A 17,055-nucleotide genomic window follows, 5' to 3' on the forward strand; every position below is an offset into this window, starting at 1 on the left:
TGGGGGTGGGGGGGTGGGTGGGGGGGACGTTAAGCCCCCTTTGGAGGAGATTGCCATTCTCTGACACCTGAGACAGTTGTTGCCCCTGTACTTGGAGTTGCCAACCCTCCTCCAGCATTGTCCTGGGATCTCCAGGATACCCCTGCGAGCAACCCAGGGGGGGAATATTCCTTGGGGTGTCGAGCTAAACATGTTTGTTTTTATTACACTCGTTTATTAATTATAAACATATTGGAGATGGGAATGAAACGCTGTTTGACAAGCCGAGTTCCATCAAACTGCATGTCAGAAATGTTTATTTTGCTCTCCAGTTGGCCTCAAAGATGGACATGTTAGCCAACCAATGGTGGGAGTGAGGGAGTGGGGTGCTTGGAGTTCAGAAAGTCACCTCCAGGAATATATCCAACCAGAGTTAGTTGTTAACTGCCTCTGCTGACCAGCATATGGGTTCAAACACATGAACATTTGTGTCTTGACTTTCTGTATTCCCGACCTTTCCCACTCCCTCTGCCCCCACCCTAATAGTTGAGGAGGGTATGTGCTTCAGGACAACTCAGTTGACTGTGTTCACTCACCTCTTGTGAGGTAAGTTCTGGACCCAGTGAGGACCCAAACTTAACTCCTAGTTCCCTAAGTGCCAACCCCCCTCCTCCATTTCCTGTGGTACAGCCATGGTGCCTGGTTATGGGCATTTCACAGGCAGAAGCCAGTCCCATCCCCAGCTCCATCCTTCAGTGCCACTGCCACTTCCGTCGTCTGCTTCAGGAGACTGAATGTCATCCCAGCCCGTGGAATTCTTCGATTGCTTTCTGACCTTTCGGTGTTGTGACGCGCAATTCCCGGGATCAGCAGTGAATAGGGTCTAGGAGGAGGCTGAAAGAGTGTCAACATGACCCAGGGGAAGGAGAAGGGCAAGAGAGGCATCGAGAATCAGGGCAAATAAGAAGGCCGATAGGAACCTGGGTATGCCTGTATCATTGTGACAATCATAAAAATCAGCATAAGATCATAAGAAGCAGGAGTAGGCCATTCAGCCCATTGAGCCTGCTCTGCTATTCAATGATATAATGACTGATCTTATTTTTTTTATTCATTCATGGGATGTGGGCATCGCTGGCTCAGCCAGCATTTATTGCCCACCCCTAACTGCCCTTGCTCAGAGGGCATTTAAGAGTCAACCACATTGCTGTGGGTCCGGAGTCATGTGTAGGCCAGGCCAGATAAGGATTTCAGATTTCCTTTCCTAAAGAATGTTCATGAACCAGTTGGGTTTTTATGACAATCGACAATGGTTTCGTGGTGACCATTAGACTTTTAATTCCATATTTTTATTGAATTCAAATTTCACCATCTGCCATGGTGGGATTGGAACCTGAGTCCCAGAGCATTACCCTGGGTCTCTGGAATCTTAGTCCAGTGACAATACCATTATGCCACCTCCTCCCTTAACTCCACTTTCCTGCCTGCGCACCCCCACCCCCACCCAACCCCTTGACTCCCTTGTTGATCAAAAATCTTCTACTCAGCCTTCAATATATTCAATGACCCACCCTCCACTGCTCTCTGTGGAAAAGAATTCTAAACTCTAATGAACCTCGGAGAAGAAATTCCTCCTCACCTCTTAAATGGGAGACTCCTTCTTTTGAAACTGTGCCCCCTAGTTCTAGGTTCCCCCACAAGAGGAAACATCCTCACAGCATTAAGCCTGTCAAGCCCCCTCAGAATCTTATCTGTTTCAATAACTCTTCCAAAATCCAATGAGTATAGGCCCAAACTGTTTGACCTTTCCTCATAAAACAACCCCTTCGTCCCAGGAATCAGCCTAGTGAACCTTCTCTGAACTGCTTCCAATGCAAGTATATTTTTCCTTCAGTAACGAGACCAAAACTACACACAGTACTCTGGGTATGATCTCAACAATGCCCTGTACAGTTGGGGTAAGGCTTCATCACTTTTATACTCCATCATTCTTACAATAAACGTCAATATTCCATTTGCCTTCCGAATAACTTTCTGTACCTACATGCTGACTTTTTGTGATTCATGTACAAAGACTCCCAGATCCCTCGGTACTGCAACATTCTGCAGTCTCTCTCTATTGAAATAATATTTTGCTTTTCTATCCTTCCTGTCAAAGTGGACAACCTCACATTTCCCACAATTTACTCCACCTGCCAATTTTTGGCCCACTCACTTAACATCTAAATCACTTTGCAGACTCCTTGTATCCTCCTCACAACTTGCTTTCCTACCTACCTTTGTATCATCAGCAAATGTGGCTAAAATACTGTCAGTCCCTTCATCCAAGTCACTAATATAGATCATAAATATTTGAAATCCCAGCACTGATCCCTGTGCCATTCCGCTAGTTACAGTGTGGCTACCTGAAAGTGACTAATTTATCCCAACTCTCTGTATTCTGTTAGTTAGCCAATCCACTATCCATGCTAATATATCACCCCAACACCATGACCATGACCCCTTAACTCCTGCAGTAAACTTTTATGTGGCACCTTATCAAATACCTTTTGGAAATCCAAATGCACTACATCCATTGGTTCTCCTTTATTCACCATGACAACTTAATCCTTTGCCTCCCACTCCAAGTTCCTCTCCAGCCCTGAGGAGACGTCCTTAATTCTGACACCAGGCAGGCAGCATAGTGTTCGAGACTCATCTTCTTGGCTGCAGAGGACAGTGTCTATCCCCCTAAGTACAATGTCCCTGACATTTCTTTTTGCTTTACTTCCCCTCTCCTCACCGTCCAAGGGCCCAAACACTCATTTCAAGTGAAGCAGCATTTCACTTGCACTTCCCTCAATTTAGTCTACTGCATTCGTTGCTCCCAATGCGGTTTCCTCTACATTGGAGAGACCAAACGCAGACTGGGTGACCGCTTTGCCGAACACCTTCGGTCTGTCCGCAAGCATCATCCAGACCTCCCTGTCGCTTTCCATTTCAACACTCCACCCTGCCCTCATGCCCACATGTCCGTCCTTGGCTTTCTGCATTGTTCTAGTGAAGCTCAACGCAAACTGGAGGAACAGCACCTCATCTTCCGACTAGGCACTTTACAGCCTTCCGGACTGAATATTGAGTTCAACAATTTTAGATCATGAACTCTCTCCTCCATCCCCACCCCCTTTCCGATTTTCCCCCTCCTTTTCGTTTTTTCCAATAATTTATATAGATTTTTCTTTTCCCACCTATTTCCATTATTTTTAAATGTATTTCCATCCATTGTTTTATCTCTACCTTTTAGCCTTTTTCGATTCCTTCACCCCACCCCACCCCCACTAGGGCTATCTGTACCTTGCTCGTCCTGCTTTCTACCCTTAATTAGCACATTCCTTAGATAATATCACCACCTTCAACACCTCTTTGTCCTTTTGTCTGTGACATCTTTTGGTTATCTCCACCTATCACTGGCCCTCTATCCAGCTCTACTTGTCCCACCCCACCCAACCAGCTTATATTTCACCCCTTTTCTATTTTTCCTTAGTTCTGTTGGAGGGTCATGCAGACTCGAAACATTAACTGTGCTCCCTTCCGCAGATGCTGTCAGACCTGCTGAGTTTTTCCAGGTATTTTTGTTTTTGTTTTGGATTTCCAGCATCCGCAGTTTTTTGCTTTTATTTCTTTTTGCTTCCTGTGCTTGAATGACCTCCTGCCCCATGGTGCCCCAGTCCGTTTGCTCATCCTCCCAGCAGTCCCTGCTTTCATCCACACAACCTACAAGACCATCAAACCAATTGGACCATTGCAAGCGCTGAGGCTTCTCCAACGCTACCCTCTGGATCCCCATACCTGCCTCTTTGAGCAGTGTAAGCATCAATTGAGCCCCACACTTATAAAGAGAAGCTGCTGGGACACGGTTAGTAATGTTAATGTTGGTAATGTTAATGTTGCAATCCTGTCACAGTGAAGTGCGTGCTCTACTTGTAAGTGAGAGTAGCTGTTACTAATTGAGGAAAGGTTAGGGCATTATTCTTAAGTATATATAAGAATTGGTTTCCACCTGTGTAAAGGGAAGGAATAGGGAGTCTATGCCTGTGTTCTCTGGGTTTTGTGAATAAACCTATGTTAAGGAAAGACTGGCTCCAGATTCCTCCTGAACTCAACGAATGACCAAAAATGATAACAGGTAATGTTGTAGTTACATATGTAATGCTGCATCCTGTAAATAAACATACTATCAAGAAAACATTTCATCTAGTTTCATAATTCACTATCTGGCTTAGGATCCAGTTATCACCCTTGACCCATCACAGAGTCTTTAACTCCCTGCCCCCACACCCACCTACTGACAGATGGGGAGCACCAGTTACAGAGGTGGCATTGGTGAAGACTGGGTGAAGACAGGACATGACTACTCCCTGTTGAATAGCCCATTATCACTCACTGTTGAGGCTCCTACATGAATAGTAGCCACTTAGATGGGGCATTAGGAAGTATCTAGTACCCTTGGATTCCTACCACAGTGAGGTAGGGAATGTCTTCAGGAGGCAAAATTATTGACAGGAGAACAGATAAGACATCAACCTCTGTACACCTCTGCACCCTGGTACCAAGCCTTGCTGCTTCATTTGCCTGATAAATTGTGTAGTCCAAGGATTTACCTAAAGACACAAGCAAGAGTTGGTGACACCATGTTGGGTATTTACACTTTGGGTGATTTCAGATTTATGGGAGCAGCCAACTGTAAGGCAAGTTCTGAGGCATCCAAGTCAGGTGGTGGAGCATAAAAATCTAAGCTGACACTCCAGTGCAGTACTGAGGGAGTGCTGCACTTCTAAAGGTGTCATCATACAGCTGAGACATTAAACCAGGGCCCTGACTGTAAAAGCTCCAATGGCACTAATTCCAAGATGAGCAGAGAAGGTCTCTCAGTTCTGGCCAACATCACTAAAACAGATTATTGTGGCCATTATCACATTGCTATTTGTGGGATCTTACTGTGCGCAAATTGGTTGCTATGTTTCCTACATTGCAGCACAGCCTACTCTTCAAAAGTGCTCCGTTGGATGTAAAGCACTGTGGTTGTGACAGGTGCAATAGAAATACAGGTAATGTTGTGGTCAGATGTGCAATGCTGCATCCTATGAATAAACCTACTATCAAGAAAAGATTTGCATTTACTTTCATACTTCACCATCCGGCTTCGGATCAATTTGTTACCTATGACCCATTACTTCTCCCTTTCCCAGTCAAACTCTTTGCTGGGGTTACTGGGTTTAGCTTAGGTACAGAGGGGAAGAGAATTCCACAGGCCCCAATCTTCATCTGGGTTTCTCTTGCGCAGCAATGACAGAGATTTAAGGACTTTAAAAAAAACACAAATACCTTCAGTTCAGGTGTACGAGTGAAACTAAAAGCAACTCTTTAATGAAAACATGTATAATTGTAGATTACGTCTGTGTTGCTTCCTGTGTATTGAGTTATATGGAAAATATGGGGCACTGTGTTTAACCCACTCCTTGGAGCACTCAATATTTAGTCAAAGAATGTTAAGTGTTAAGTAAACAGTGATTCCCACTTTCCCCTCATCACCACATTATATTTCTTTCCTGTTGTTTTATTGGCTTCTGTACCAGCATGAATTTTCAATCTCAATCAAAGATGGCAATTTAAATCACAGTGGATCTTAGGAATATTTATTTTATTGTCAAAGAAGGGTATATCTGTTATTGTAGGGTACATCGGAAAATCATCCATGCAACAATGGTCGTTTCCTCCTCAATGGGTTAGAGTGCTCAGATTCTCCTTATTGCATGTTCTAACCTGCTGTATGTTACTGTGCATTGGTTCATTGTGCAGTCAGTCCAGTCCAAATCTGATCCCTATTCATTTCCTTCCCTATTTTTTATTGAGTGTAAAATAACATAAGTTATTTCTAAACAGTAGGATTTTGCTTGTTGTCACTTTCTGTCCCCTGCCTCAGCCCATCTGCTGGCAAAACTCTCGTTCATGATTTTGTCACCCCCAGGCTCGACTATTCCAAATGCTCTTTTGGTTAGACACAGCCATCTTCCACCCTCCAAAAACTTGAGGTCAGCCAAAACACTGCTCCCCATATATATCCTGACAGCCGCCAAGTCCCACTCCACCATGAGCCCTGCATTCTCTGACCTACATTGGCCCCCAACCCAACAACATCTCGATTTTAAAATTCTCGTGTTCAATTCCCGCTGTGGCCTTGCCCCTTTCCGCAAGCACTTCTTGAGCATTCACAGTTTTAATCGCTCCACCACTGGTGGCTGCCATCAGTTGCCTAGGCCCCAAACTCTGGAAGAGCCTCCCTACACCTCTCCACCTCACTTTCCTTCTTTAAGACACCCCTTAAAACATATACTTTTGACCAAGCTTTTGGTCATCTGACCTAATATCTCTTTATGACTTAGTGTCATATTTTGTCTGATAACACTACCGTGAAGCACCTGGGACATTTTGTTAGGTCAAAGGCGTTATACAAACATAAGTTGTAGTTGTTACAGCCCTCTGAAAACTCTGTGTTTCTCCAAATTTGGCCTCTTGTACATCTCCTCCCTCCTTTTCCCCAAAGTTGACAGCTGTGCCTCCAGCTCTCCAGGCCCTACGCTCTGAACTGCTTCCCTGAAACCTCCCCATCTCTCTCTCCTTTGAGGTTCCACTGAAAAGAACCAAGTTCTTTTGGCCAAGTTTTTGGTCACTTGCCCTAACATCTCTTTTTGGTTCGGTATCAGCTTCTGCCTGATGATGCACCAGAGGAGCACGTCCTTTTGCTATGTTGCAGGTGCCCTGTAAATGTAAGTTATTTTTGTACAGATTTTGGAGAGGAAGTTTGAAATGTCAGCATCAACGGGCTATTGAACTATAAGGGGCATCACAGCTGAGCTGATTCAGGCCTGACCTTTGACACACACACACTTCATAGAAGGAATCACTGTAGAAGCAATCAGGATGAAAACTTTAGTGATTGAATTTTCAAACCAACCCCCTCCCTTGCCTTTGTCTATATGCAAACTGCAGTTTGCATACCAATGGTCCCTCAAGAATGGAACCTGTAACCTTCCTAATCAGGATGGCTCGGGACTGTTCACTAATCTCCTGAAGGGTTCACACCTTTCACTGCAATAACCTCACCATGATTAATTAATGCTGTACAGACTCCGACCAGTCTGGCTATCTGCACCCGATATAAACACTGGGCTTTCCATTGAAAGCAGCAAATGATATTCGAGACATTCCCTTGAAAGTGGCATTTTTCTCAGATGCCAGTTAACTCCTGAAGTATTTGAATCAGAGTTGGGGGTTTTTTCCAGTAAAATCCATGATGAGTAACACATTTATTTGTGGTAGCTTCAACACGGATGATTTAACTTTAGCCATTTGTGCATCTTGTACTTACTTACACACAATGAGTTTCTATTTGCCATGCATGGATAGAAAGCTTTATAATCGTTTCGTGTATATGAATCTCTTTCCTACACTTGACTATATGATCTTTACAGAATGCTTAGACACAATCTGCAGCTGCCAAGCACTGGGGGAGTAAAAAATGAGGCATGTGATGCAGTAAGTGTCCCATAAACTGTTAACACAGTAAAATAATCCATGGTAAGGTATCTGCATGACAGAGATAGTGCTCTGACTGAGATAACACCCACACACTCACACCTCAATTCCCACTCACACTCACTCAATCTTTCACATTCACTTTAACACAGAATAATCTCTAAATGGCCATTGTGCAATGAGTGGAATACAAGAAAGCAGCTCGCACTGTCAAAGGTCTAGTTCTGCCAGAATACCAAACAGTCACTGGGAGAACAGATTGTTGGAAATGTGATCATGGGGATTTGCTCTAAAAAAAAATTCAACATTTCCACATCTGCCTTGTTCAAGCTGTGAAACAGTTGCAACAGACGAAGGCATCTTTTCCACAACTTGTTCAGCCAAGACGTCGGAAGCTGAAAGATTGCAGAATATCTTAAGTGTGCGTGTTATCTGTTTACAGTCGCTTTTTTTTTCCTTATTATAATACGCACGGGATACATTCCCCTCCATCGTGGTGACATTATTTCTGATCCCATTACTGTTCAGGTCAGACGATTAGATCCCATCTGTCTGCAGCTTTGTGTGGAGCCATGGACCGAAATAGAAGCAGAGATGGGAACTGGTAAACTGCAGTGAGCAATTGTAGTATGTTCGTCCTGCATTGTGAGGAATAACAGCCAGGAGTTCACCCAGGGCTAGAAATGCTCCTTGGGGTTGGTAAACCGCTCAAGTTTCACTATCACAGCTGACATCTCAATTGCTTGATGCAACAGTGTGCTGGAGACATCGCAGACTTGACATTATCGTTTTTGTGATATGCACATAGCTTGAGGAGAATGGACAGATGTGAAACCCACTTTGACAAAATGCGTCTCATTGTCTGAACATTCTCAATAAGTTGCGACTGAATGTTAAAACATTTCTTTGATAGCACGTGTACACACAGTGACCTTTCAGGTTGGAACTTGCAATCCCTTCATTATTTTTGCCAAATAAAGCTCGTGCAACACTGTCACTAAGACAATGGGCGTACGTCTCAATGGTGAACGATACAGGTCAAGGAAACAACAAAAAAAAAACAAATGAATCCTGCTCAAGCTGTGATAAAGGAATTTTTCACTCTGAATATTATCTTATGGGATGCTTCTCCTTGACCCATGGGTAAATGTTGAATCTTCATTCTCCATTTCTCACAAGGAACGAACAATTTTTAAGATCAAGGGCGGAATCGCCCCAGATTTGTGCTAAGTGCAATAGCAAACCTGAAAAAAAAGGCATTTTACCCGCTGGCAGCCATGGTGGGTTTTCGTGCATTATTCCACCTCATTAATAATGCATTCACGGGAAACACTGTGGATCGCTGGTGGGCAGACTCGGGATTCGCCCACCACGCTGTGATCTCACTGCTTCCTCGCTCCGGACGCCATATTTAAAGTGCATCAGAGCGCAGCCTACTTCAGGTCTCCAGACCAGGACTGCTCCAGGTGACAATTGGCCCCGGAAGCAAAGGAAACGGCAGCCCCCAAATTTAGTGACGCCTCTCTAGGGCACCTGCTGGATGCACTGGAAGGCCACGATGTCCTCTATCCCCCACTCTGGCCGCAGGAGGTCCACCAGAGTCACCAATCCAGCCTGGGAGACGGTAGCAGTGGTGGTCAGTGTCACTGGAGCACAGAGGAGGTCAGCCATCCAGTGCAGGGAGAGGATGAATGCTCTCACCTGTTCCGCCAGGGTAAGTCAACCACCTCATCACTCTCAACTCACACACTCACAGGCTCCTCACACATCCACAGGGATCTCACACCTCAAGGGACAACACCACTAACTCTCACACACACCCTCACATCTCCATCAGGCTCATATCCCCTGGAACTCACATCCTCCTCCCACCCACGGCTCCGCTCACCACACAAACATTCCACTCAGTGCCATATGTCCTGCTCACACTCTCTCCATCTGTTTTCATGCAGGAGAAGCTGGCTCACAACAGCAGGGAGAGGTCCCAGATGGGGGACGGGGGGGTTGGGTTGGGGTGGGGTGTGGAGTGGCCCATATCAGGCCCCTCACTCACTTTGAGGAGCGTGTCATCACGCTGACTGGTGAAGACGTGAACCGTGCCTGCGACGACAGTGAGGTCAGCGGCGAGCACCCGTGTGAGGATCCTGCACCACATCATCCCTCTCTCAACGCAAATGTGAGGGCTAGGTCTGCAAGAGAAGGATGGCGGACGCCATGGAGACCCTGGTTCAGCAGGACGTGGAGATGTGCGCAGAGCTCCACTCCTTTGCGGGAGCCATGGGTGAGTTCCTGCAGTGGCAACGCGAGAGGGAAATGGGGCACCTCAAAATCCATCCAGGTGCTCCTTCCCCTCCAGGGGTCAGGCCTGGGCCCTCGGGCACCTGAAGGGAGGAGGAGCGATAACTAGACGCCTCTGGGTCATCCACTCAGGAATCTCAGAGGCTGTCCGCTCCCTCCGAGTCCCCTTTGCCTGTGACCCCCTCAACCTCCTCTGTCACTGCAGAGGGAACAGCTGGCCCACAGGAGGACAGCCAAAGCAAGCCGGGGCCCTCAAGGCCTTGGTTCTCCAGAAGATGCACGCTGAAGTTATCAGAGGCAACAGGGCCTACCATTGCACAGGCTGTCTCCACCCCTGCTGAGGATGTCAGGACAGCACCTAGAAGAAGTGGTAGGCCTAGAAAATCCTGATCACAAGTGGTCGCATGAGTGAACACATTTTGTCACTTAATAATCTGAAAATGTATTCACTTTCACTGAATAACGTGTAATATTGTCTTTCAGCTTCATTGACAGGCTTCACGAGTCCTCCCACGGGATCCCCCACTAGTGGGCCACGAGTGATTGTGGAGGGAGAAATGTGTGTGTGTGTGTGGCAGGGCCTTTCAGAGTCTCGAACAAGCACTCTCCCACACAGGCCAAGCCTTCATCCATCACACCCATCTCACTCTCCCGAGCAATTTCAATGCTGCCCGCTGGGGTTCTCTTTCAGTTGTCCTTCTGAGCTGACCTGCATTTCCGCTCACCCACTGACCGCACTCCCATGCAGCACCTGCGCCCGTCCAACAACAGGCTCCGCGCACGTTCGATTTCGACAGCCATGGTAGTCGTTAAGTTTCGGATCAGCTCCCCTGTCCTTTCCACAGTCACCCATGTCCTTTCCCCCCTCACTGTTGACCCTCCTGGCATCACCTTCCACCTCCCCACCGTCGCCTACCAACCTGAACTCTTGTCTTTCCAGGATGTCTAGGTGAATGTGTATGTTCCCTACTTTCTTGAGAATTCCACCCTGATCCATATTGACCTCCCCAACCTCCTCCTTCCCATCCCCATGTCTGCCTCCGAGTCCCCACCAACCACCCTCACCATTCATTCTACCAGTATCAGTGCACCCTCACCCTTCCCCTCTGCCCCTTCTCACACTCACCGTTCCATCCTAATATGCACATCCTCAGTTTGCTCAGTCATTGACCCCACAGATCCCTCCCTTGCACATTCATCTGGACATTCCCCACCCCTTACTCCCTCCTCCACCTTGCCCCCTTCTCCCTCCAGACACCTCCACCCCCACCGAACTCCCTCCCTTACATCTTCCTTCCCCCTCACACACCTCCCCACTTGCCAACTTCTCCCCCATTACACCCCCCTCCCCCTCCCAATCTCACCCCACCCCACCAATCACCCCTACTGCACCTTCCTCTCCCATTCACAGCTAGACCTTCCCCCACCCAACCCCCCACCTCGCCAATCAGCCATAGCAGCTCATGCCAAGACCGTGATGTCCTGAAATAGGCCCGAACCATCAGCAGAGGCCTCTAACCTTCCGTGAGCAGCTTCGTGGCAGAGCCCAGTCCATGAGAATCCACCCAGGATGTGATGCCCGTGTTCCTCCAGGGTCCGGTTGCTGTAGGGCTCTAGCATCCTCTGCTGCTCGGATGTCCGCGATCTGAGCATGGCCCTGACGGTAAGTCCTGATTTCTGCACGTCACACTTGTCCAGACGTGTACTGGGCCGGTGTAATCTGGCATGGGGGAACGGTTCTGGTCGGGCCTTACTTTGCATCCCATTAGCGGGATGCAACGCAGGTTCACATCGGCCTTCAGCGGGATTCACATTCTGCCATGGCCGACACTATCGGATAATCCCGCTGTGCTTTCAAAGCCAGCATGGAACAGGATTTTGGCCTTCACCCCATATTGTTGTCCCCCACCCCGTCCGCAATGACACCCGACGCCAATGGGACCGGAAAATTCCGGCCCAGGTAATAAATAAAAGCAAATGCTGGCGATCTGGAATAAAAACAGAGAAGGCTGGAAAAGCTCAGCAGGTCTGGCAGCATCTGTGGAGAGAGAAGCAGAGTTAACGTTTCGAGTTCAGTGTGACTTACTCGAAATGTTAACTCTGTTTCTCTCTCTCCACAGATTCTGCCAGACCTGTTGGATTTTTCCAGCATTTTCTGTACCATATTATAAAAGACCAGGTCCTTGGGTTTCACCTCTGGTAGCTGACTGTCCCTTATGGTTGATATTCTGCTGTCAATTCTGCTGCTTGTAGACACCATTATATCAGACTTTTACTTCGTTCTTGGTTAAAACTCATAATCAAGTCAGCCAAAGCTACTAGAGTTTAAGTTTCATCGGTTGCGTGACATGCTTGGCTGTGCAGCTAGAGCAGGGCTGCTTAAACCCAAAAAGGCTTTTGCTCCATTACACTTGTAACGCTATCCCACCTTCTGAGTGCAATTAATTATACCTATTCTGTTCACTTACAGTAAAAGACAATATCCAGCAGTGGCAGACAGGCTGACCTGTGAATAGCTCAGATACAACAGATCAAAAGTAAAATGTCACCTCACACAACTGCTGAAAAGCCAGACGGGCCTCTTGTAAATACAGACCCCACCTCACTGTATCTAAAGGATTATTGTAGGTATGAAATAGATCTCCTCAGTAACTTAATATTCTGTCTACCGGAGAACTGTGAAATGTTGTTACTCTCTTCTACTTGGCTGTCATGGCATGTTTTGCAACAAAGCCAATGATGGAATAACTGAGAATAACTGAAAATACATTGAGGTGCGGTATGATTAATTGATTATTCAATCGCATCTTCCTGATGGGCTGACAATAACTTTTATTTGTTGAGCAGTACCAGTTAAGCTTGATTGACAATACCTTAACAGACAACACAATACTCCTGCAAGTTCCCAATGTGTTTGACGATAGGTATTGTGCTAGGGGGAAGGCAGAGTGGGAAAGTATTGTTTTGACCTTGGTAGAGACCAGTAACGTATTTATTTATATTTTTTAAGAGTCCTAAATCCCAAGTATTTAATAAAAGAATGAAGCCACAAGGTTAATGGTTTAAATGAAAATTCAAAGCACATGAATATTCACAACTGCACTCTGTCTTAAATGATCACTTACATTAAAAATATTAAAGGTACAACGAACACAATTTTCCAAACAAACTTCTTAACTCAAATTTCTTTCTACGCCCATTTAACTTATGCCCTCAAAATTCAAGTCAGATACTTAATAAAATTTGGAAGATTAACCATTTGTTCTGAGTACTACTTTGAAGATTCATATAAGTGTTGAGATTTCTTGGGTCTTCTGCTTACATCCAGCAAAGTTTTCCCTTCAAATCTCCTCCAACAGTCCCATGGTTGTAGACTTCCTTGTTCAACATACTTGTTGCTACCATGGCTACCTTGGGACAGAACTCTCCTGTTTCTGGTATTCTTTAACCCTGGAGTCCTGCATCTAAAACTCACCCTCTGTCTCTTCTCAGCTTGGCTATCCCAGAAGTCTAATTTACTGTTAGGAGTTCTTTAGTCCATGAGAGGTTTGAACTCTTTTAGTCAGCACATCTTGCTGTGCAGCTAGATTGCTCTAGAAACTAAAAAACCGACTTGAGACCAGAGCCACACTCACAATCTACTCACCCCTATAATTAAATTGTTGCTGTCCCTTTGCTATACTATTGTCTAATCTCCTGGGCAACTTGGTCACATGATCATTTACTGAATAACAGGTGCTGTACCAGAAATCAAATCCTAGTCAAGCCTAGTTCTTAAGGGGGCCATAACCCCAACATAAAATATAGCTTTTTCCCCTAAAAGCACATGGGCCATCACAGTATACATACACATAACTTACTAAATGCCAAAATTGTGAGTGAATTAGAGTGCTACATGGCCATTCAAGGTTGCTGCCAGCAAACACTTCTTTGCACAAAGGTCGTGAAAATCATGTACTCTGTCCCCCAAAAAGCTGTTGATTCCAAGGGTCAATTGAAAATTTCCAAACTGAGATCATTAAATGTTTGTTAGGCGAGGATTTAAAGGTTGCAGAACCAAGCTCCTTAACTGGAGTTAAGATCAGATTTGACCATAAACTAATTGGATGGTGGAGAATGTTCGAGGGGTTGAATGGGTCTCTTTCTATGTTCCTACGTGTTAAGGACAGACTTGGAGGAGGAAGCTGGACCAATGTTTCTGTCCTCACCCAATCTGTATTCAGTTTATAAAGAAAGTGTACAGATGCCTGAATCAAACTGGATGTTGTTATGGACTCATAGGGCAACTCATAAAGCATTTCCTATAAATGTTAATTATCTTTCACGTTGATGAGTTGGCCAGCTCCAAACCCCCTTTGGCATGTCAATATCAATGTGTTCCGCACGCTCACAAACACAGCCTATTTTTTTGGTGATGTACCTAGTCAACTTGCCCAACAAAGAACCACTTTACCTGGTGTTCCTGTAACATTTCTCCTTCTGCCGGGGTTTTTTTTCCCCTGTGACTGCCCTTGTATTCCACATGAATGATCGTACCGAGATGCTATAATCCCTGCAGCAAACCTAATGACGTGAAATGGTAGCTCAGATCCATGGGGAATGGGCACCTGGTAGTGGAAGGATTTTCCAGCACAGAGGCTCTCTCACTGGCACGGTCTGTCACATTGTGGGCCAAGGATTCAGCAGGTAGCCTGCACTAATACTCATAGACTGTCTGCCTTGTGAATGATGCTATTTACATACACTGCGATAGGTTATTGGTCAATGAGCACGACTTGATAGAGGAAGCACTGTTTGCTACTTCAGTGCAGGCAATTCACTGATGCCCAGCATATCTATAACTCTTGGTGATTCCATACTGTGATGCAGATAGAAAACTGGGACTGTGACGTTGACCGAACAATTCTCATGATTCTTTTCGATGCCATTTTTTAAATTGCTGCTTCCACCGACTGGCAGCGAACTGTACCCTGGCAGAAGATCCGCTTCCGGGTTTCTGCCAGTGTGCGAGCGCAGTGCGAGATGGCTGTACCTTGCCTCTTCCCGCAGCCCCTCTGAAGCAGTTCCTGGTTTCATCAGCTCTCCATCCCCAACAGCGTGTCTAACGCTTGCTCGGACAGGAGGCACGTGCAAACTCATTACCTGCTGCAAATACAGAGAGCGGCAGAAAGCAGCGGAGGCAGGCTCACTGAATGTTTTGAAGGCAGAGGTAGGTAGATTCTTGACTAACAAGGGAGCCAAAGGTTTTTGGGGGTAGACGGAATGTGGCGTTGAGGCCACAATCAGATCAGCCACGAACTTACTGAATGGCGGAGCAGGCTGGCGGGGGGGGGCCTCCTCTTAATTCACTGAACAATCACCCAGTTAGATTCAGTCTGGTTCATAACAGGAGATGACACACATCATAAATGTGTCTGCAAGTTGGTACTGAGAGGTCATAAAGGCAGCTGGAACAGCAGAAGCAAGAATTCATACTGGTACAGTTACCAGGCTGTTAAGGGTCAATGTTAAGGCAAATTATTGTCCCTCGCTTTCAACACCGAGGAAAGTCCTTTTGCAGCTAAGCAATACTACAGGCAATCTCATTCGTGCAGAATGTTACTTTCCTCCTCACGTCTACGCTGGACATATTTTGGCTGTTGTTGGCTTTGAAAATTTTATGCTAAGGTCGGTCGGGTCTCATTATTCCATTGGGCTGAATCTTGACAGGGTTGGGCTGCACAGGTTCAAGTGTGTTGTGGGGGGGGAGGGGGGCTTTCTGTCAGGAAAGCCAGATGTTTGGGTTTTCGCCACATGTTGTGAGTTTTGGCTCCCTGACGGTGTTGCTTTGCTTTGATAGGTTCCTCGCGTGTGAAACTATTGGTAACCCTGGAGTTATGGGGGAGCAAATGGGAATGTGGTACTGCGCAGCACTGTCAGAAGGACAAAGGCTTTAGTTCATGTTGTTATTGTTATCAGCACCCTTCTATACGACAGCCCCTCCGGGTGTTGGAGAATTCCTATCTTGCAGTGTCTCCGCAGGATACTTAAAGTCTAGCTGGGAAGACAGGCGATCGAAATCTAGCATCCTCAGCAATGCCGATTCCTCCAGCACCACAATCACGATCGTGCAAGATCAGCTCACTGGTCTGGACACCGCATCTGCAAACCAAATCATCGGCTCCCGACGCACACCTTCTTTCCACAGCTTAAGGATGGCATCCGATCTCAAGGAGGATACGGCAAACATTTTTAAGGGCACTCTGGAGGCTTCGTTGAAAAGGGGACAAATTGATATCGCTGCGTATATGAGGCGTTTGCCACAAATCGTACCCTGGGAGCACCACATCGGACAGGCTGCAACGCAGTCAGGAACTCACCGCATAAACTCTGCTGCGGAGACGTGACAAATGGGGAAGGGAAGAGAGCAGGGCTTAGCTTGAGAAACCTCCCCGGCTTCCTCAGGGCACCTCTTGTCCCCTCTGCCCAAAGAGCTGGGGCTCCAGGGTATTGGTCCGCTGAGTCACCTGCGGGCACACAAATCGCGAAGCCTGGCAGACATCACCCTCGTTTCGAGGCACTGACGATGAGGGCGATGCCTTTCAGATGAGATGTAGGAACCGAGGCCCTATCATTGGGCGTAAAAGATCCCACGGCACAATCTGAGCAAGTGCTCCCTGCTAGCCTGGCAATATTTAGTCCCTCAATCAACATCACTGACATTACATCATTATGAAGAAAGAAATACTTGCATTTATATAGCACCTTTCACAACTTCAGGGTGTCTGAAAGTACTTTACAGTTCCTGAAGTATTTTCTGAAGTTGCAGTTATTGTTTTAATGCAGCGAATGCAGCAGCCAATTTGTGCACAGTAAGCTCTCGCAAACAGGGATGAGATAGTAAGCAGCATCTCTTTTAGTGACGTTGGTCAGCAGAGTGAGAGCAGACACTGGGGGTAGAATTCTCCTCGTTCCGGTGAGGGTGTATTTTGTGTCACATTCTCCCTCACAGCAGCACCTTTCAACTTAACCAGCGAGTGAGAATCCCATGAGATCAGCTGAAACATTGGTTAATCATTCCACCCAATATCATTCCCCATTGATTTCAATAAAACTAGTGTTGCAACCAATCCCATTAGCTCCCGATGGGCGGGTTAGGATGAAATCGCTTCCAGAATGTTAGAACTATGGGAATTCTATACAAAGCGTTTGCTAAGACCAAAA

General features: G+C 46.3%; 1 protein-coding gene across 2 annotated transcripts in view; it reads right to left on the minus strand.

The window, feature by feature from the left end:
* arhgap22a (Rho GTPase activating protein 22a) overlaps positions 1-17,055 on the minus strand; it is a 376,947-nt gene that overhangs the window by 212,753 nt on the left and 147,139 nt on the right. The window lies entirely within an intron of this gene.

This window comes from Cetorhinus maximus, chromosome 27 (genome assembly GCF_964194155.1).
Source record: "Cetorhinus maximus chromosome 27, sCetMax3.hap1.1, whole genome shotgun sequence".
Taxonomy (NCBI): domain Eukaryota; kingdom Metazoa; phylum Chordata; class Chondrichthyes; order Lamniformes; family Cetorhinidae; genus Cetorhinus; species Cetorhinus maximus.